At 48.7% G+C, this 20,961-nt stretch overlaps 1 long non-coding RNA gene across 2 annotated transcripts; it reads right to left on the bottom strand.

Moving 5' to 3' along the window:
- Positions 1 to 9,012: 9,012 nt before the first annotated feature.
- On the bottom strand, positions 9,013 to 20,812 carry LOC132244490 (uncharacterized). Of its 2 annotated transcripts, XR_009455956.1 has the most exons (3): positions 20,678 to 20,812; positions 11,467 to 11,674; positions 9,013 to 9,321 (listed from the first exon to the last, which is right to left on the bottom strand). It is a non-coding gene; the product is annotated as an uncharacterized LOC132244490 (long non-coding RNA). The 2 variants fall into 2 exon arrangements; XR_009455955.1 differs by lacking the exon at positions 20,678 to 20,812 and having other exon boundaries at positions 11,467 to 15,685.
- Positions 20,813 to 20,961: the final 149 nt, after the last annotated feature.

The following is a 20,961-nucleotide window of genomic DNA, read 5'->3' as shown; positions in this document are numbered from 1 at the left end:
GTATGCAAACTGGGTTCCCCCAGCTCCAGCTGGCTGCTGTGGAGCTATGCCTGTGCCCTGGCTGAGGAGGTTTGCTCTCCCAATTTTCTCCCTTTAGGGATCTGGCGACTCTTCCTTACCGCTGATTTCCTTCATCGCTGTGGCACCAGTCCAGGAGGGGAGCTGCTGCTGAACATGTGCTGTGACAGTAGTCTGTTTAATAAAAAGCAAAAGAACGATGGGATTTAGGAAAATCCCCCAGCCTCGAGCACCTAATTTTGGAAACAGAGGTCTGTGTTATGTTGTCTAGATGAATCATGGCAGTTTGCAGACTTTGCCCAAGCAACCAGCAAAATACTTACTCCTGCAAGCGGTTTTTGCCTCTGCTCCTATCAGCTCTGGCTGCCCAAGAAGCTGGCAACTGCAGAGAAGCAAATGCCTTTCCAAACTAAAGTACCTAAATTGGCACTGCCCGCTGGTAAAAGTTCCTGGGAAAAGAGAACATTACCCGTGCCTTCACCTCCTGATGGAGTTACTGCAACACGCTTGGAAGCCACTGAGGAGCCAAAGAGCATGCCAGGTAGATGCTGAATAGGCCATTCTAGCTTCTGCTTTGTCTCCAGGTATAATTCTTGGCAGCGTTAGTCCACGTAGTCTGGAACTACAAAAGACCTGTATAGTTTAGTTGCTGAATCTGCCTTTCTTATCTTGCTCTCTCCTGATGGTTGACACGTTTGTGAATGAGTGAAGGCTGAAAGGTTCAGGCATTTGCTGAGGGAGCCTGAGACTTTTCTACCCCAGCCGTTAGGTTGTTCAGTCAAGGATTTGGTTTGTTGGGAGACTTGCCTGTCAGTTGTCTTGGGTGGGTTTAATACTGTTTCTGCAGTGTATGTGACCAGACGGCATAACAGGAAAATGATATAGAAGCTGTCCAGGTTTTTCAGCACAGTGGTGTTGAACCGCATTTCAGGTGCCTCGGTGGCCAGCTGTGAGATACCGGGTTGCAAAGGGGTTGGCTAGGAGAAAGCCTGTTAAGTAGTGTCTCCTGCCCACGGGGTCCGTTCTGTGCCAATGTCCATCATTTTCCTTAAACACACCTCAGTATTTGGTACACAGTGACTCTTATTCCTGGGCTCCACACATGGAGCAAGCGTGTAACATGCAGCCCCTGGCGTCCTAGTGATTCCTGTTGGACAGAGTACACGATCCAGCTCGTGCAAAGGCAGCTTAGTGCCTGTGTAGGTGGTTTCTAATTTGTCTAATTTGCTGTCGCACAGCCAGCAGGAGTTAATTAGATGATTCCAGCCATCGTCACAGCTCCCACTTACAGTTCTGTCAGCCTTGCTGCCAAGAGCTGCACTGGAGTTTTAATACCTTGTATTTTCTTTCTGTCCCCTCTCTCTTTCGTGATCTACTCCAACATCCCAGTGAATAACTGCCTGGCTGTATTCTAGATGGCATCCTTGCAGCAGAACAAGCTTGCAGACCCTTCCAGGCATCGAATCCTTGATGGCCTTGAACTAACCTCTGGAAAGGCTTTAATCCAATAGCAGATTTTGACCATAAAGGCCTTTAAACCTGTCATGCACATGGTAAGGTCTCTTCTTTCTTATATTCACCTCAACCAGCTGGTGCTCACATCTGTACTTGGTATCTAGCTCTCTACTCACTGGGGAAGAGAGAGAAGTTGCCTCCTAACTGAAGCGTGATCTTTGTAGTGCCTTATTCAGATGTTCTCTAACTACAGGAAAGTCTTAATTAGGCAAGGTATGTAACACCAAAATCCTCTCAAGCTGTGGCTTTCCCAACAACCACCGAGTGAAATACCCCAACTACAAGAACCTCTTGTAGGTCAACAGGCACTGGTCCATCTAGATTCCTAGGGGGTGAGGAAGAAACACTCCTTTATGGGCTGGCTGTTGCAAAGTCGTGCATCAGTTCCTGGTGCTGGCTGCTATCTGAAACTAGATGGCACAGCCTTCTTACCCAGTCTGGCAGCTCCCATGGACTGGGAGAAGCCATGACAGAGACAAGTCCTAAAAGTCTTATCCCTCTTTCTCAGTTGCGGCTCAAGAAATGTAGTTGGTGATGACATCGCAGGAACATGCGCGCACCCTCTAAATATTGAAGCTGCATTTGCTGGACTTTTTCCTGGAGGGGTTGGAAGAGATGGAGCAGATGCTCTCCCCTTTCATTATACAGATTTCTAGATTGACGCTTTATGGGTCCCAACAGGTCTGAGCCTAAAGGATGTTTTCTGTACATCTCTCCACATTGCCTGCTTATTAACAGGCTGTGCTGGGATATCCCACAGGATTCAGTCCGAGTCCTCAAGAGACAGGGCATTTCTGGTGATCGTCCTCCAAGCAATGATGGGTGAATTCCCCTCTGCTACATTTTGTGCCCATAAGGGTCGGATGCAATTTGTTTCATGTTGCAGCTCCTGCCTTACATCCTAGTTATTCAGCGAAATGGCTGGCTAGCTCCTGCACTAGATTTAAGATGAATCTGCCCTCTTCTGTCGACAGCATCTTTCCTCAAACTTCAGCCTGGCTCCAAAGAGGTCACGGTGGCGGCTGATGCACCATCCCACTGCTTATGGCTGAATTTGGGCACGTAAGATCTCCGTCACTGAGAAACAAATAACACTGACTCTTTGTATTTTATCGCATCTCTAACACAGTTTGGCATTTTTAAGTACCAGATATGCCTGACCTAGTCTCAGGATATCCAAAACTACCTCGCTTGAAGACTTGCTGAGGAGAGGTGATACACAAGTCATACCATCTTTAAGACAATTCTGGCAAGCCCAGCTTTAATATTTAAAGGGTGGTTGATGTGTATGTCCCTCTACTGTCATCAATGAAGAACCGTCTTGATGAATAAGAGACTTTATTGACTAGTTGAAGTAAAGAAAGTGAATGTTTTGGTCATGTTTGCTATCTATCCTGTGTGCAGACAGCTTCTCTATTAACTGCCATTGATTTCATTTTTCTGCTGTATTTGAGCAGATCTAGTTTGTGGTGAAAACTGATCTTTATAATAAAGTGGAAATTCTATTATAGTCACTTTAGAGTAACTCACTGGAGAAACTCTTGCTGTTTCTGGCATTCAAGTCCCACGCCAAGGATTGTGGTAGCTGTGTTCAGCTGTATTTTCTTTGCAGAACACATTTTGGACATTTAACCGTGATGTCGGGTAAACTGCTCCTGTGTGTTAGCACAGAAGCCGTCTGAGCAGAAATGTCTTATTGCTTTCTTGTGTATGGAGCACTGCCACTTAAGGATAACTTTGGTGTATCCTCTCAATGCACAGATATTTATGCACGCAGCTTTATTCATACCTGTGAAATTTCTCCTTTTCTCAACCCTGAAACAGGAGCACCTGAGAATACAGGTAAGTGGTTCATCTGGAACTAATCCTTAATGCAAAGGAAAAGCAGGTAAAGGACAAGAGTGCCTATCCCCACATCTGGGGTCTTTTTGCTCGGAGAGTGGGTGCTCTTCTGGTCTGCCTGTTATCATGTGACACTGCAAAGTGTCTTGCAAAATTAAGCTGGCCTCTTGCAGAGCTGATGCAGCTAAACTCAGCATGAGTTTAAATTCAGTAAAGTAGTTTTCTTCATCTCACTGGCTGCAGGAAATATTCAGATCAAATCCTTAGCTTGGAGTTTTACTGGACTTGAATGATCAGAGACAATAACTGGGAATCTCCGTTCCTTGGATCTGATTTTGATTTTTAGATTCTGTTTTATCCCGGTCTTTGGTGTCTCTCTTTCCATCTCAGTGCCATATACTGCGAGGCATAGGGGGTAACTTAAACTTAATAGTCAAAACCAATCTGCAGAAAAACTGACGGCACAGCTGGTTAGGTAATTCTGCACCATGTTAATGTAAAGGCCAACTTATGAATACGACTTGTGAGAAATTTAAACAAGGTATCTTGGAATTTAGCTGCAGATTCAAGTTACATCAGCTAATCTCTGACCTGAAGGCTTGTGTCAACTGGATAGTTAAAGGCACAATCCCTTTTGGTTTGTCATGTAATATAAGAATACCAAAATGTTTTATAACTGTGGAAGTGGATGTCTTTGAAAACATCTGGACTGATATCTCTTCAGGTGCAAACAAGCCCCACCACTTCTAAAAGGCTTTAATTGGGTGCAGGCTGGTGACACTCTACCCCCAGGCACAGGAGGGGTGGGGCACACTTTTTTAAATGCCTACATTGATTATCCTACAGAGGAACCTTAGTTCCAACCTTGTCCAGGCCCTGCTGTGCTAATGTAGTTCTTGCTGCATCCCGTGGATAGTTTCAAGTTGCATTCATTTGCTTCCTGAAAGTATTTGGTTCCTTGTTCAGTACTTGAATTAAATGAGTTCAGGGAAAAAGAGGCCCAGCACAGACGTTGTCACTGAACTCCCTTCTCTGCTCTTGATGGCGGAGGCAAGGATTTCTTAAGGTGGTATCTTTTATTGGACTGACTATCGTTGGGGTAGAGTTTAAACAAACTTTCAAATGGAAGACGTTCTTCATCAGGTCACCTGATGGTTGAAGCATCTTGGTGTGAAGCTTGAAGTGCTGCTCCTTATGCACAAATATTTGTTTTAACCAAATGTTGAGACTCCCAGGTTGTGACCCTGGTACCCTTCACTAGCACTAACTACACTGAGGGGCTAGGGTAAGATGGGGAGAGCTGTAATTACTGTTAGTATTTGAGCAACCCAGCTCAAGGCTTTACACTACCCAGGGAGCAAGGCTTCTGGGCATGTCTGTGCAGTAGATTAGATGACACTGTTGGAGACAGACTTTCTGGTTCAGTGAACAGGGACAGGATGGAAAGATTTCAAAAGCGAGTGAGGTGAGGATGAAGAATGCAGGAAAGTCAATAAGCAGATTAAATTCCCCAATGCAATCCTATTCTATCAGAAGTCTGCTCTTGGCAGTGCAGGACCGTGCAGCTGAATTTGGATGAAGGAAAGAAGAGGGCTGCTGTTAACTCATTTGCCTGGTGCTCGGCGTGCTTGGCCCTTTACACATAAGCAGAGAACACCATGGCGGTGAAGAAGAGGAGCCACTGCTCTCACAGCTGCACGGGAGGATACACTTCTCTCACTCCATGAAACAGTTTAGATGCAGCAAACACAAAACAGCTTCCTCCTCGCAGAACTGAGCGGGTTGTCAAAATAGCCCTAGCTAATTCTTTTCTAAGATAGCAAGGGGTTAAAGATATAGCCCAGTGCCAGAATGGAGCACAAGGTGAGTCTCTTGAGAGCTGCTGTGAATTAGTTGGCTAAACAATAAAGGGAAATGTCACTTGGAAACTGCCTGACTTTCCTTTATTGCTGATTTTTTCTGTTCTCAGAAAAGCACAAGCTTGTGTAAGCATAAGCAATACAGACTTACTCAGGGCATCGTGTCAGCTCAGCAGTGGACACTAACCACAGAGGCACATCTAAATGGGGCTTAATTAAGAGAAGCAGAGCATCTGGTCAGACCTGCATACTGCTGTATGAACAAAGGGCTACTAATACTATTGCAGTGTAGACAGGAGGTTGGCAGGCCTACCATCGTTAACCTAATGATGTATGAAAGTAGGCATATGCAAAATTCCATGTTAAAAAAGTGTGTCCTGTATTCTGACAAAGTCCAACTTAACAAGAGAACAAATGCTGCTTATTCAACATTTTGGCAAATAAATTTTCCAAACACAGAGAGGCTTTGCTACATTTGACACAAAAGCAGAATGGGGATTCAAAGCTCTACAGTTCTTCACAGTGTCGCTAATTCCACCGTTGCTGTCTGCTACAAATCTTTTACTCAAGACCAGACTAATGTAGACTCCTAATCGCATCTGTTACCTTGGGAAAATACCGAAAAGTAGTCGAAAGCAAGGGAAGTGGTATTACAGGCAGTGTATTCAACCACACAGAGCCATTCTCTGGGCAATGCTGCTTATTTAAATCTGCTCTCAAAGCCAAAAATGATGCAAAACAGCTGCAAAATCCCACCACCCACACAGTCTAGTTACACACTTATTACCAATTCTAGTGAGGACACACATCCTTAACTACCTTGCTAGACAGCTGTAGACAGCTAAATACCAGAAATCATCAAGGCCTTTAAGGATAAATAGTTTAAACTACTCCCTTGCTGAAAAGGGAAGGAGGGAACTGTCTCACTCTCTTCTGCTTCGAAAAGTTCAGTGTCAAGTCTGTGATCCTGTCCCTAATCAATATGTATTGATCAAACTGGCTCTTGAGCAAAGGTGACGGCCACCTCCCAAGCCAACCCAACAATACGCGCCTCGTTACTGCTGCTGTGTCCTTGCTCTTGACCCGGCCTGGGGCCAGGAGCACTCTGGGAGGCTTGCTTTCTAGAAGGAAGTTTCCTTTCAAGTTTGCATTGTGTAAGATTTCAAAAGCACTTGAGAAGCTTAGGAGAATAGTTCTCTACAGACTGCATGCTTTTAAAAATCCTATCCGGTATTGGTAGTAACAGGTGTAGCAACACAGCCCCTTATCTCTCATATCTCTCCCTTACCTTAATAAAACATTTGTGGGAGAGAGATGGGAGATTTTCAGAAGTAGCCAGTGTTCTGGATACCCAGGTTGGCACCTGTTCTATGAGAAGAACTGTGAACCTACCCTGTGGAAAATCACGTCTTTCTAAGATGTCCTATTAACGAGCTAACATGACTAACTTCTTCTGAGCACCCGGACAGATGGGTCCACGCACACAGCCAGCACACCCCCTTTTTCCTTCCGTTTTACTTTGGAAACTTATCAGGTTGTGTTGAGTCCTGCAACTCTGTATTGATTAGCAAATGAGCTTAAATCCTCAAAAATGCAAGCTTGCTGCTCCCAGCTCTTAAGGAGTGTGCAGAAATGGGAACCCGTTTCAGGCTTGTCAGCCATTTCACAATAAAGAAACCCAAGTTCTTTGGCCCTGCTGAGTTTCAGAGCAGAACCACATGCCAGTCTTTGCAAGCTTCCTTAAGGTGAAAATGGCAAAATGAATAAACTCCTCCCCAAACTTACTGCCTTTCAATTATTCCAACCTTAAATGCTTTCATGAATGCCTTCAACACCAAATACAACACTAAACAATCCCATATTTTGCATATGAAAGTTACTGAAAAGAGTAGTCCCGAGATAAATTTCTGAATGAAATAGGAGATCCTTATGGTTTTAATTACAGATTGAAATACAACAGGTCCCTTCCTTGTCTGCAGCCTGTCAAGAATACCCTGGTGTTTATCTTTTCCTGAATATCCTGTAAACAATGCAATTTGAAATACGAAGTTGGCAATAATCTTAGTTGCGTATATTGTAAAAAGTGTACTCGACATATTCCAAGTGGTGTTTTAATTTAGGAGGGGGGAAAGCAACTGATGCTGAATTGAACGCAGATTAAATTTACTCAGTATTAAAACCAGCCTGCAGATGTGAAATGTAGAGGATGCTCTTTGTACACTGAATGTCCTCATCTCAGTGATGCTGTACCTGCATACTTGATCTCACCTTGCTTCTGTGTTGTGGTTAGTATGTCTGCCACTATTGTGAACTGTGCAGAGCACAGATATTTGCACTGTAATCTCAGTGCATCTGCCACTGAATGTAACCCAGCACTGCTGCCTTCTCTGTATTTAAATCCCTGACCTGTTTCACTTGCTCCAAACAAGGCACAATAAAAGCTTTTCTCTGCAAACAGGATCTATGTCCCTGTGACTGATCTGAGTGTCCAACTCTGTTAATAAACCTTGCTGAACTGCAGTGTTGGTCTAATTTCTAATAGGAAACTATCTTTGCTTTTCAGAGCATGAAGCCTTGGAGACTAAATGAAGGGAGACCTGTTTCTCTTGAATAGTCGGGGCATTGTCTAGGTGGACAGGTGCCACGGCTTTCTTTAGGCTATTCGGCTCTGACGGAGGTTACAGGCAGAAACATAATGAGGACTTGCATTGCATGGAATGAGGCTGGAATACAATCCTTTTGCAAGGGCAGCACTGAATATAGTGTTGTATGTGTATGTGTCCACATGAAAAAGGGTTCTGCAATGATTACTGAGAGTCATGATATAGGAGTGACCTTAACAGAAGCAGTAGGATTGTTTGTATCTGCAGCCCAAGAAAGGAATTGCTGCAATGGGATCTTAAACCTTAAGCTGGAATTTCCCACTACAACTATACCTTCAAAACCTCTTTACTACTTGATAAAAACCTAATGTCAAGCACTGTGCTCTACAACAGATGAGAAGCATACACTTGCTTTTCTACAGGCAGGAAGCCAGTTTGTGGCTTGATTTTTCATTTGACCAGGAAGGTAGCTTCCAGCAGACGCGCCTGACTCTTCTCTGCTTGTTTTCACCTGTAGTTTCACTGTGCAATTTTAAACTTCCCACAAATGGGCTTTCTACTGGAGAGGTTAAGTGAAAACACTGACCTGCCATTTTGATTTGGGGCTATTGAAGAAGAAAGACTGATAGGCACGTGCGGAATATCTAGGGTGGCCATCACAGAGGACAGTCTGGTTGTCCTCTGTCCTCTATTGATGTGAAAGCAGACACCTTTATTTTTCTTGAAGAGAAAAATAGAGGACATAAAAGTGCGTTGGGTTTTGTATCAATAGAGGAGAGAGGAGCAGAAAGCCGGTATGTCCTCTACAATGGCCACCCTAACAGTATAGGTTGCAAAACTCAGTGCGCTAATGGTTTCTAGGTGACTAATTTTCATGCTAAAAGAGCACTGTTCTTTCCAGTGGGGAGCCTGTATTTGGCATATAGTTAGGAAAGTAGAATGAAATTGGATTCTTTTATAATTAGATTCATCGGAGGATAAGGCAACACTTCAATGTTTGTGTGTGGAAAGAAGGTAAGTTGTCATCCCCCTGCAGTTCGAACCCTTTCCCTATTTTGGAGCATGATTCCCTGTTACACTGCTACCATTCGGGTCCGTCCCTGATTGCCAAGGTCCTGACCAAATGCAGTCTACTTCAGCATCCAGAGAAAACGGGCAAAAAACAATGTCCTGTGCTCTGTCACCCTTTGATTTGGGTTATTCTCTCATAGGATGGTTTTTATTTTAAGGTGACAATACATGCAAATGTAGTATTAACATGGACATTCAAAAGGTGAAACACGGTCTGTGTCAGATGCATTCAGTCCCTGCCCTTGGCTCTTGCTGTCCCTGTATTATTCAAGATTCCCCTTCCAGGAAGCGATGCTGAAAAGCTGCAGCCCCCATATCCTTTTCATGGAAGTGGTTGTCTGATCCTCTTGTTCAGTCTTTTCATTTCGGAAGGCTTGAGTGGAGTTTGCTAGTCAAATTCAGAAGACACCAAGCTGGAAGAGAGGATTAAAATGCATCATGAGATGACTACATTTGAGAGTCTGCTCTCAATAAATTTGCTTCCCTGGGAGCCTAGGGCTTAGTATATATGACAAATTGCGTAAAACACAGTGGCAAAAAGGCCAAGTGTGTTATATTGGGTTGAATATGCACAAAAAGCCCACTAATCTCTTGCTAATGAGGAAGGGTGCTGTTCAGTTGCTTTTAGGTACCAGACATTTAATTAAAACTGCAGAGCAGATTCTTCAAAAGGCTTAGCACGTTAAGATCTACAGCCATGGTCAGCTGAGAAACGATGATTAATGCTTCAAGTTCATAATGTTGTTCAAGGGATGAACTTCCTATCATTAACCAGTTGATGCCAGAACCTGTCCAATACCATCTTCTCAAGTCACAGTCTGCCAGGATGTGCCTATAAATACTGCCTTTGGGGTAACACAGCAGAGAAAGTTCAGGTTTAACTTAACTTTAACTAAACTAACTTTAACTTTAACTAAATAAAGCTGTTTATCTAACTCCTGGCCAGTGCAATAACTGTGTGTGAACAGGGCGAAAACCTCCAGCAAGGCATACACCAGTGATTCTCAGCCAAGGTCCCCTTGAGATCCTTTTAAGGGTGACGCAGGTGTGCACAAATGATTCACAAGAAAGACCCAGAGATTTCAAGTAGGAATCCATAATGTCAAAAACATTCTGCCCTGCTGTTGTTTCTGAGTTCTTTGCAATAGAAAAACTGCTCTATTATTTTTCTGCAGTCAAAAAATGAATGAAAACTAAGAGCTGACATTTTCCAAAGGGTGCCTTGACTCTAAAAAAGCTTGAGAAACACTGACTTCCTAAAGGAAATCAAGGCTGTTACAATGTGGGAGGAAGAGTGTGCATTTAAAGTGCTTTGGGACTCCTCCCTCCTGCCCCCAAAGCTGGCATCTAAAGTGCCCTGAATAATGACTGCTATCACCATATTACATAACTTGACCCCATAATTACATCTGATGAGAACTACAGGTCCCACACATTCAACTAGTCACCACCTGGGCACTGAGCTGTAATCTGTGCCTTTGTAGTGAGACTGGCTTCCAGCAGCAGCTAAGCCCATTTCTTGGCACTCAGGATGCTGTTATGAGATGCAGTCAGCTTGATGCAGGTGCCACCTGGCTCCCAGCTTCAAAACTAGAGGCAGTGAAGAAAGCACAGGCACTTCCATGCGCTCCCCCTGCCCACTTCACTCAGGTAAGTGGCTGCACCTACTGGAAACAGGTTTGACCCTCGCGGCGTGAGGCTGGAATTTGTAGGAGTGGAAAAGGGCAGGTAAAGCAGCCTGCAACTGCAGAGCTGGTGAAGATACGCTCATCAGGCGCATCTACACATGCACTTTCATGCACATGAGCCTATTTCAATGTACATTAAAGTGTCACTTAAAGAAGTGCTATCTAATCAATGCATAGTAAAATAAGTAATGCACACTAAGCATCACTAAAAACTGAGGCTGCTTCAACATGCTGCAGTTACTGCGATTGGAGCAGACTCGATTAATCAAGTCTGCTGGACCACGGCAATTGCCGCGCTCCAGCCGCCTCCCACATTTTGCATATCAGCGTCCCCATGCTTCAAAATGGCAGCTGGGGTGCTTTATTTAAAGCGTATTCAATGAGCTTTAGATAAAGTGTCCCCGCTGCCGTCTTGAAGTGTGGGGACACTGATACACGAGACACTCGGGGCGCTTTAATTAGAGCGACTCTTGGAGCTGCTCTAATTAAAGCACCCCCCACTCCCGGAGCATGTGTACAAACACTGTGTTCTTTAGTTAATGTGCATTAAGAAAGGCTAAGGTGCATCATCCTAGTACTTCACGTGGAGTTACTAGATTGAATGGGCATTAACTAGAGCACGTTAATGCATGTGTAGATGCACCCCCGTCACTGCTAACTGAACTGAAGCATCCCAGAGAGGGCTGTGAACTGTCTGCACATCAGACTTGTCATCCTTCACCTCGAGGCTGGCGGCACTAAGCCAAAGTCCTACCCAAGGCTCCTTCAGCAGGGCAGGAGCCCTGCTCTCAAAGTGCTTGATGTGACCTGGGCAGCAGCTGAATGAACCTGCCTGTTTCTGGGGAAATCAATGGGCAGAGCGGGTCTCACCAGCAGGGATGTGTAGAGGAGATGCCTTTTGTGGAGAGGATCTCCAGCTTTTCTGCCACAGAGGTGCCAGCAGGGACCAGGAGAGACAACGCTTGTGTGAAGGGAGCTGGGCTGCTCCAGATGCTGGTGGACACCATGTAGTCCTGCCTCCACAGGCCTCTCAAGGGGGGCCAGCTGAAATCACTGTTCTGGTGGTTCGTTAAAGCACCTAATAGGAAGCAGAAGGGTTAATGAGCCAGAGGCACTCAAAGGGCAATAGGATGGATGCATGCACACTCCTCTGCTGTTTCTAAGGAGATGCCTGGCGAGAACCAATTACACCCTATTTACTATGAGCGGCTGGCCTGTTTCCTCTAAGAGGCCACGCTCTCTAGGCCTTGTTCACCATCCAGGTGCCTTCTCACAGCTTGCTTAGACAGCTGAAAGAGCAGCCATGTCTGGACCCGGGAGCCTACAGAAAAGCAATCAAAGACCTCTCTCTGGTTCCCTCCTCTCCCCCCGGGCACTCGGGCTGTCTGGCTAATGCAGCGGCACCCAGTCAGGCCGTTCGATCAAAAGACAGATGATGAGACGTGCAAGAAAAAGACACTTCTATTGCACACAGCTGCCCCTGTTGTTGGCGTGCCATGCACCTGGTTGGAGCTGCGATTAAAATCCCCAGCGCATGCAGGCTGAGGCACTTCCTCCCACAGGCAGGGAGCCCGCTGCGAGCGCTGTCGCTGTGGAGAAGGTGCATTTGAGTACAGAGAAAGAAGAAGAAATCAATGTATTGACTGAGATGCGCACAACTAGCAAGCCAGCCCGCCTCTCCCGCGGGTGAGGAACTGACACATCTACGGACCATGCTGAGACTATTCAGAGAGCTGACCTACAGCCCCTGTGCTTCACAGCGCAGGGAAGGAGATGCACGCGGCAAACCAGATGCATTCTGCTTCCAGTCCTCCCTGAAGGTTTGCAGCCTGATTCACCACGGTCAACCTCCTCTTTCTCTGGCTCACAGAGCACGTACCGAAGGAGCCGCTGTATCACTTCCTGACTGACGCACTTTCCCTGAAGGGACCCAGGGTGGGCACAGACCCTGACTTATTCAGCAGCCCACACGCTGCCTACTTAATGCAAACGCCACCACATTCCTTCCTCTGGTCTATGGGAGAAGAAATCAGGGTGGGGAATCGGGCAAGGAGAAATTAATTCTCAGCATTGTTTGAAAAGTGAAGCCGTTTGTGCTTGCCAGCTTGGCAAGCCGGTAACTTTCCAAAGGCTGCCAGCCCACGCGCTAGAAGCTCAGTTTTCTATTAAAAAATGAATGGGCTCTGGCCCCATGCTGAAAGCTGCACGTGAACTCGACATGTGTAAGAGAGCCTGAAAACAGCCCAGAGCAGGAGGCATTAACACAAGCCTCACAAAGTTGTGATGAGCAGGTATGTGAGAGTCGGTCCTTAACTCCTCCATTGCTGATCACAACAGGCAAGCCAGGGGCCCAGCTGGTACGAGAAGGATGGACTTAAAGATCTGCAGACGCTACTTGAGCACCATGCTGGCACAAGCAAGTACAGCTTCCTAATTCAAACCTCTCCACAAGCATGCCCAGCTGATGGGTAGCCTCCCAGGAACTGCATCTCCAGTGCAGATCTCCCTGCTGGCACTGGGGATCACCCAGAACAGGGTTGGCAGGGGAGAGAGAGAACAAGCCCATAGTAAGGGGTATGGCTCAGTGAGACCAGCACTACTCTGGAAAGAAGCAAGCCCCACCCATAGCCTGGCTTTGAAGGGAGCAGATCCCTTTTATCCAAGGACCAGTAATTGCAAGGGGCTAAGTTTCACTAAAAAGAGCAGTGACAAAACGATGCTTAATCTGCAGCATAGTGGTTAGAGCCCAGCGCTGTAAAGACAGGGTCGAGCCCAGTGACAAGCCCCCTCTGGGTGAGAGGACCCTACAACTCAGCTGCCCCGTTTCCTAAGCAGATACCCTAACCCATAGGAGGCTATTCTATGTCTTGGAGTTAAGACATAAGATAGCCCCCATCTCGAGTTATGCTCAGTCCTCACATCCACACTTGTACAACCTCACTGCAGGTTTACAGATTTGTAACCTGTGCTGAAAAGGCCACTTAAGTGCTGGAAACTTGCTGTTTAGGTGCCCTTTGGGTGGCCCTTCTGCAAGGCCTTCACCTCCCGGGTCCAGTGGCTCAGTTGCTTGCTGTAAAGCGCTGACTCTGGTCCTTTGCTGAGGCCTTGAGCCAGCTGGGGAGCACCCATCCTCTCCCCACGGGCTGAGCAGTAAATCACCCTTTCTCCATGTTACTGAGCTCCTTGGTATGCTCCTAAGCCTTCCAGGGCTCTGAATTAGCCTTCAGTTCACATTACACTGTACATGCCAGCACCTCCGTTTATTTATAAAGCCGAGTTTCCCTTCCAAGAACGCAGGAAGGACCCTTCATGCTCTAGCCATGGAAGAGAGGAGACAAATGCACTAGGCAGAGCTCGGGCAAAAGCCTTTCCCGATGGAAAAATTGGGAAAGGTCACATGAAGAATCCTTCCCAAAGCAGCCAGGGCCTCTTGCCTCTGCTCCCAGTGTGGGAGGAGGATGTGGTTTCCTGCTCAGGGAAGGAGAGGAGTCCCCCACCCTACGCGTGTGATAATTGGGATAGATTTTTTCTTGTGTGCGTGCGCATGTGTGTATTGGGGAGGAGGTGGGGGGCATAAGGCTACACAGGCACTGCCGGACTGGGTTATACCCAAGGTCCAGCCAGCTCAGTACTTCGACAATATCAAGTAGCAAATGCTTTAGAGGAGAGTATAAGAAACACGCTTTTGCTGAGTGATCCCTCCCCATCACAACCACATCCCTGACTGCTGTGTTTAATTAACAGCCCCTGATGGAGCTGTCCTCCAGAAATGCATCTATTTTCATGTCCGGTGCAAGGCAAGCACCTGAGAAAGAGCTGGGACTATATGAGCAGGACTAGTCCAGGGCATCTGTATCAGCATGACAGGCCTGGTCCAGATCTAGGCAGTGTCAGCAGAAGGACAAAGCGGAGCCGCACAATTTCCCCTGTTCACCATCTCTATGCCAAGGGCTGAGGAGACCCCCCTCGTTAAGGTGGGCGAAGGCTGGCTCAGCTTGGGCTGTGAATCATTATACTTGATGGGCGAGGAAAGAGGCCGAGTCCCTGTGACTGGGGGAGGTATGAAAGGATCTTTTTCCAGAGCATTTATAAATGCTCCAAAATCTCCCCCCTGCCTAGCCCGGAGGAAAGGCCTCAAAACCCAGAAAAAGAATTCAATTTCCAGGCAACTCTGATCCAAACTGCCTTTGAGGGTTTGGTTTCCGTGCTGTACCTCAGCCCCTGCAGAGACCCCCTGAAGCCCAGCCTTTCAGCCCCAGCTACAAACACGCAATCTCATTCAAGTCTGTGTCATTTCAACTTGACAAGGCTTGGCTTTTGAATACGGAGGGGTGTGCTATACCTGCTAGAGGAAGGAGATTGTTCCTACAGAAGATCACAGCATTTGGGGATGGAAGATTCGCAGATCATCCAGCCCTTTCCCTGCTGCCCATGATTAAAATCAGGCAGCTCAAAGCTCTCCCTAGCTGACCTCTACGGAGGGGGGCACATCACAGCTTCCTTGCCATTATTTCACCTTTCGTACAAACACTTTTGTTCTATGCCTAGCTGCAAAAACCCATAGCAACTCAGCAAAAAATGCACAACCCACACACGCAACACACAACACAATTCACTTAAGGCATCTGTGCAGCAAAGGGAGCAATAACCTTGGACTGCAAGTCAAAGCAGCTACTTCCAGAGGTGCCATACATATTTCATCTTGCACCTTGTCTGCCACGTGCAAACCTGAGGGGCTTACACAGGGTCACGGAGGACAATGAACTGACTGGGCAAAGGCAAAGCCCCACACTCAAAACACAGTGGGCTGGAAACTGGCATGGCTAGGTTAGGCAAGCCTGGCAGCTTGTCCAGGAGACACGTGGGAAATGAAAGGATGGAGGCTTGTGCAGTGGGGACTCAACACCTGGGCCACCTATTACTGATCTGAGCAATATTTGCAGCTTCTAGATGCACCCAGAACATGGACCGAGCTGCAGAGCCAACCGGTGGCTGCTCAAGGATGGTTTAGGACCGGTGATGCCATGGCTCCCCAACCTCACCACACCATGGCTGTGCCCCTCTCAGGCACAAGAGCCAGATAGTAGCTTTGCCCTTTCCAAAGGGCTCCTGAAGGCCAGAAGTCACTCTAGTTTTACCTTCCAAAGGTCATCTATGCAGCAGCTCTGAGATGATCCTTCAGCCCAGATGGCAGGCAGAAGTCCCTGTCTGTCAGCTGACCTTCGCAGCAGGGGATTTCGGTGTCCAGCTTCCTCGCACTCATGTTGTTTGCTCACTGCAAACTCTGTGCAGCCGTGGCTTCTGCTTCGTAACCCGCGGACTGCCAATCTCAGCCCTGTTCCTGAACTGCCATGGCTCAGCCGGTCACTGGGACCCAGGCGGTCTCCCTCACCATCACCCCAGCCTCCTGCCACGGGGCTCCAAAAAGACCAATGCAGGTGGGTGGAGGGGAGAGGAATTTAGCAAAGCTGTGCCTATGCTACATGTCTTGCTCTGATTCCTGCTGTTTCAGTCCCTGGTGAAGCTCCACCATGCACGAACGGTGGGGAAAAGCCTAGTGTAGCAGGTACAGCAGGGCAGGGCTGAGGTGCGTTGCCAGACCGGGGCAGGGGCTGCTCTTGGGCAGGAGCGAAGCGTGCTGGCAGGCTCCGCTCAGGCCACATCATGGCTCTTGGGGTAAAGAGGTTTCACGCACAGGAAACGGCCTTGCTGCCTTTGGCTCCACATGTCTGGAAGTGGAGCTGAAAGCCCCTCTCCCCCCTCCGCATTCCCAAGGACTTGCTACCAGGGGCTCTTCCCTCAAGGCTGTAGCTGCAGAGATGCTTCACCGTGAATCAAGGACGTGACACTGTAGGGCTGCTCTGCCCATCCTCCTGCACCTCCTTTTAAAGCTTCCCATGTGGGCTTAATGTATTTACTTCATGCATGAAAACCAGTCAACAGCTGCCAGTCACCTTCCCCTCATCCAGAGATCCTCCCTCTGCTAAAACAGCTGAAGCTCAGTACATGCACTTGGGAATAGCACTGCGCTTTAAACAGCAATTCACTCTGAGAGCTGACAAATGCCGGGGTTGCATTCGTCAATTAAAGAGAAGCCCAGACACTTCTCTGTGATGAGCCAATGGAAAACACGTCATTCTGACAGGCCTGGACCTCAGACTGGCAGCGGATCTGCACTAGGGGCTGGAGGACCTTGCTTACGGGGAATTTCATCCCACAATACTCCACACTTGGCGCAACTCAAAAGGGCTTGGCAGCTGTACAAATCAAACACTATGACACCCTCCCTCAGATGGTCCCAGCTGCCCAGGAGGTGTCATCATCCTCCTCATTTTGCATGAATGGCGAAGCAAAGGGTCGAGTAACTTGCCCAAGGCCAGGGAGGGAGTCAGTGGCAGAGACTAGAAACAGACAACTCTTCCACTTCCTATTGCTGTGGTTTCTCCACTAACCATTGCCACCGTTTTGGTGTATGAGATTTCCCTAACACTGCACTCTCCGTCCAAGCACTTCTCACCCGTTCCTTTCTGCTTTGCTTCCTTTCCCTTAGGAAGCAGACGCACGCCCTGCTAGCTAGTCGAGGTGCAAACCGGGCTGAGGCACAGAGCAGTTGTGCGACTAGAGAACCAGCATCATCCTACAGCCCGACTACGGACGCTGTAGCTTGGCCCACTAGAGTTGGTCAGAAAACTGATCCTTTCCCCAGTAAGTTTTTTAAATTAACCCAGCTCTGAATGTTTTCAACATCAGCAGCTGAAAAAGGTGCGATCCGTTCCCAGCCTCGCCCCCAGCCAACGCCTGCCAAACCAGAGAGGAGGAGGAAGGTCGGTATCACTAACCCAGCTCCCCCTCCAGCGGGCTCTGCGCAAATCACTCGACTGCCCAACGCGGGTGCTCAACCTCTGCCCCGGGGCCGTGGCATCCGACCCGCGGGGGCTCCCGCGGGTCAGGAAATTTGGCAGCGGGGAAGCAGTGGCAATAGCACCACCCTCCCGCGCAGCCAAATATCCACATGCCCATGGCTGAATCAGGGCTGGGCCATGCCCAAATCCTTGCGAGGCTGGGTTGGGGCCGGGCCAAGCCCTCTTCTCCCCCACAGCAGGATGGGGACCCACCCGCTGTGCCTGCCCCGAGACTGCTGGCTCCATCCAGCCCGTGTAGGTTGAGCAGCACCGGCCTAACCCAGCGCCTCTCCTCAAGCACCAGCTTCGCTGGTCCGGACATCGCACGCAGATGCCCAGCTCTCGACTCTCAAACCAAGGGCTCTGCTCCCAGCCTGGCAGCAGCCCGAGAGCTCGCGGCAGGCAGAGGCAACGCTCCACGGACACGCTAAGGCATCCACCGAGGCCGACCCCAGGAGCTGGCTGCCCACCCACTCCCCCGGCGCCGTCTCCACCTCATAGTCACAGACCAGGAGGCGGGAAGGGAGCTCAGGGCACATGCAGTCCCACTCCTGCTCCAAGCAGCACCAGCCCCAGCTACATCGTCCCAACCAGGGCTTTGTCCAATTGCACCTTAAACACCTCCAAGGATGGAGACTGCACAAACTCCCCGGGTCACCTGTCCCGGTGCTTCACCACCCTCCTCCTGACAGACTTTTCCCTGATATCCAACCTGAACCTCCCTTGCTGCAGCTGGAGCCTGTTGCTCCTTCTGTGTCGCCTGGCCCCACAGAGAACAGCCCAGCCCCATCCTCTCTGCACCCCCTGCAGGGAGCTGAAGGCTGCCATCAAGTCCCCCCTCAGTCTTCTCTTCTGCAGCTCCCTCAGCCTGACCCCGCTGGGGCAGAGCATCCTCCGCCCGCCCCCCGCTCCCTCAGCGCCAGGGAGGGCAGTGGAGCCGGGCGGGCGCTGGAGGAGCTGGGCCTGCCCTCGACACCCCCACAGCAGTGCCGGTTGACCCCTTGGCCCCGCCCCCCACTCCCTCAAGAGCCCCTCCCCCCTCACGAGTCGGTGGGGGGAGGGGGGAGCCCACACGCTGCCCCCTGCAGGTACGGGGGCACCACTCAGCCCCCCACCGTGTCACCAGGTGCTGGGGGCCGAGGGCCAGGCGCTGCGGTGGCCCCGCTGCAGGGCACGTTCTTGCAGGGAGCAAGGCTCCCCCCCCTCCGAGTCTGCGGCAGGCCCGTCCCCCTCCCTCCACGAGGCTGGAAGACCTTGGAGCCCGCTCCAATCTGCCTGGGCAGCCCAGCACCGAGGGCCAAGCACATACGGGCGATGCTCGAACCTTGGTGCCGGCCGCTAGCCCCGTCCGGCTCCGAGGCGTGAAGCGTAGCCGCCTCCTGGCCAAGTCTGCTGGAAGGAGAGCAGCAGCCCAAAGGGAAGCATGGGGGGACCATGGCACCCGCCCCCACAGAAACCTGGGGACACTGTGTGCCTTGGGCTATTAATGATGGCCTAAAACCTGACACCCAAGTGGCCGAGTCCCTGCACAGTGCATCGTGGCCGTGGGAGGCAAGGGACTGCTTGCCTGCTCCTCAGGTGCGTACAAGCATGGGCAAGGCCCAAATCTACACCGTTTATAGGGCAGGTACTCGGGGATTAGCCAAAGATGCCTGTTGCCAGAGCTGCTCTGATTTGAATCTTTGAATAAACCCGACAGGACAGATTCTTCAAACCACTTCAGTCAACACGGGTGTAGACTTGCCCTTTCCGTAAGGCTGAATGACCAGACGTGCACAGTGACCAAAGCAAGTGGTGCTCCCCACTTTCCATGGCTTCAACTAGAGAAGTATAACTTGCTTTTAGAGAGGCATCCATGCAAGACAAGTCTCTGTTGCGTAGTATTCAGGGAGCTAAAAATGGGAACAAGATTTATGTCAACAAGAACCATTTCCAGGGCCAGTTCAAGTTGTAGATCCCAGTGAATGGGTTTGGATAAACACAGTATTAAAGCAAGATGAAAAGTAGTAAGTTACTGGACTTCTGGAAGGACACCTCATCCATTACTCACCTCTCCTCCTTCCAGTTGCAGTAGCAGAGGAAAAACAGGCTGAAAAGGCACAGAGCCTGCAGTTGCTGGTTTAGTGTCTCTGTTCTCTTGGCAGCCAGTTGTCTGGATGAGCAATTGCCAAGAAAGATCTCAAGCTGCAAGTCAGGAGTTCAGCCCCATTCAAGCCTAGCTTTAGGCAAGAACACGTAGTGCATAAGGCCTCTCAACTCTCGGGGGCACAGCAGTGATTCACATGTGTTTGCTTTAGTACATGGAGCAGATGCAATCCTACACCAGCAGCACATGGTCTCTCACCAGGAACCTAGCCATACCACCCTACTCAAAAGTACCCTTATTTGCCCCTTGGCCTCTCATGGGCTGAATACAGGAAAATCTCTATGGTGAGCTTTGAATGCCAGCTCCATTTTGAGAGCTATATGCAGATGTCTGGTTTCTCAAGGCACTAGAGAAAGAAAAATCTGACTATGAGGCAGGATACCATTTACAATAAAAAGCAAAGAGTGTTTGCATATGCATGTGTGCCATACTTTGTTCGGGTTGTTATACATTTTAGAGAAGTTAAGCTGCTGAACAGATGGAATAAAATCCTCCCCACAGTGAGAACTTTACATCAGCACCCCAGACAGCAAGGACAGCTGAAAAGGAAGTGGGGGGAAAAAAAATGATATAGGAAAATGTTGGCAGGTGGCTGTTGAAAAAAGAACAGTGTGTGTCAGGAGGCCTGGAGGAGAAACCTGAAGACCTGTCAAACTAACTGAAGTGCAAGTTCTGGAGGTTCACCACGCAAACCCTCAGTAGTTAGGTACCGAAAGTCTTGCCATAAAAATCATTCTGACTGCAAAACCAGTGATCTAGAGGTCCCACACTGCAAACGTAACTTAGGGACTCGTGTCTGGAGCACAAAAGGTTTCAGCAAGAGAACTGCAGTGATTCTGCGTTCAGTGCACAAGGGCAGCTGAGGTGGACAGTCTGGTGGGGGCGGGAGGGGGGCATGACTCCTACCTCAGCCCATAATTAACCATTGCATTAGCACCATAAAAGGGACAGCGACCAGCAACTGTGCCCACTGCTTTTACCATGGCAGGTCAGTCAAGTCCTTTCTATTATAGTAGCTCTAACTAATACACACCAAATTGTTTCTTCTTCGGCTTGCTTGTTCACGCTGCCTTTCGTTTGTGTGTATCTAGTCTCCACATCTTAAAACGCCTGCCTCCTCCTCATATTTAGTATTTAATCTAGTCCAGCTGAGCTCATCCGGGGAGGCAACTCTGTGAAAGACAAAGCAAAAATACTATATAGGCAACCTTATGATGCTCTTGTCTTAAAGCACAGTGATGGTCACGGGAAGCAGCTATGTACTAATACCTTTCTGGAGCAGGTTTGCTTTCAGTTGCCCATACCCATTTCAATACA

The sequence above is a fragment of the Alligator mississippiensis genome, chromosome 12 (assembly GCF_030867095.1).
Source record: "Alligator mississippiensis isolate rAllMis1 chromosome 12, rAllMis1, whole genome shotgun sequence".
Classification (NCBI taxonomy): Eukaryota; Metazoa; Chordata; order Crocodylia; family Alligatoridae; genus Alligator; species Alligator mississippiensis.
Note: the sequence above shows the minus strand (reverse complement) of the source record. Positions and strands in the feature narration are given on the sequence as shown.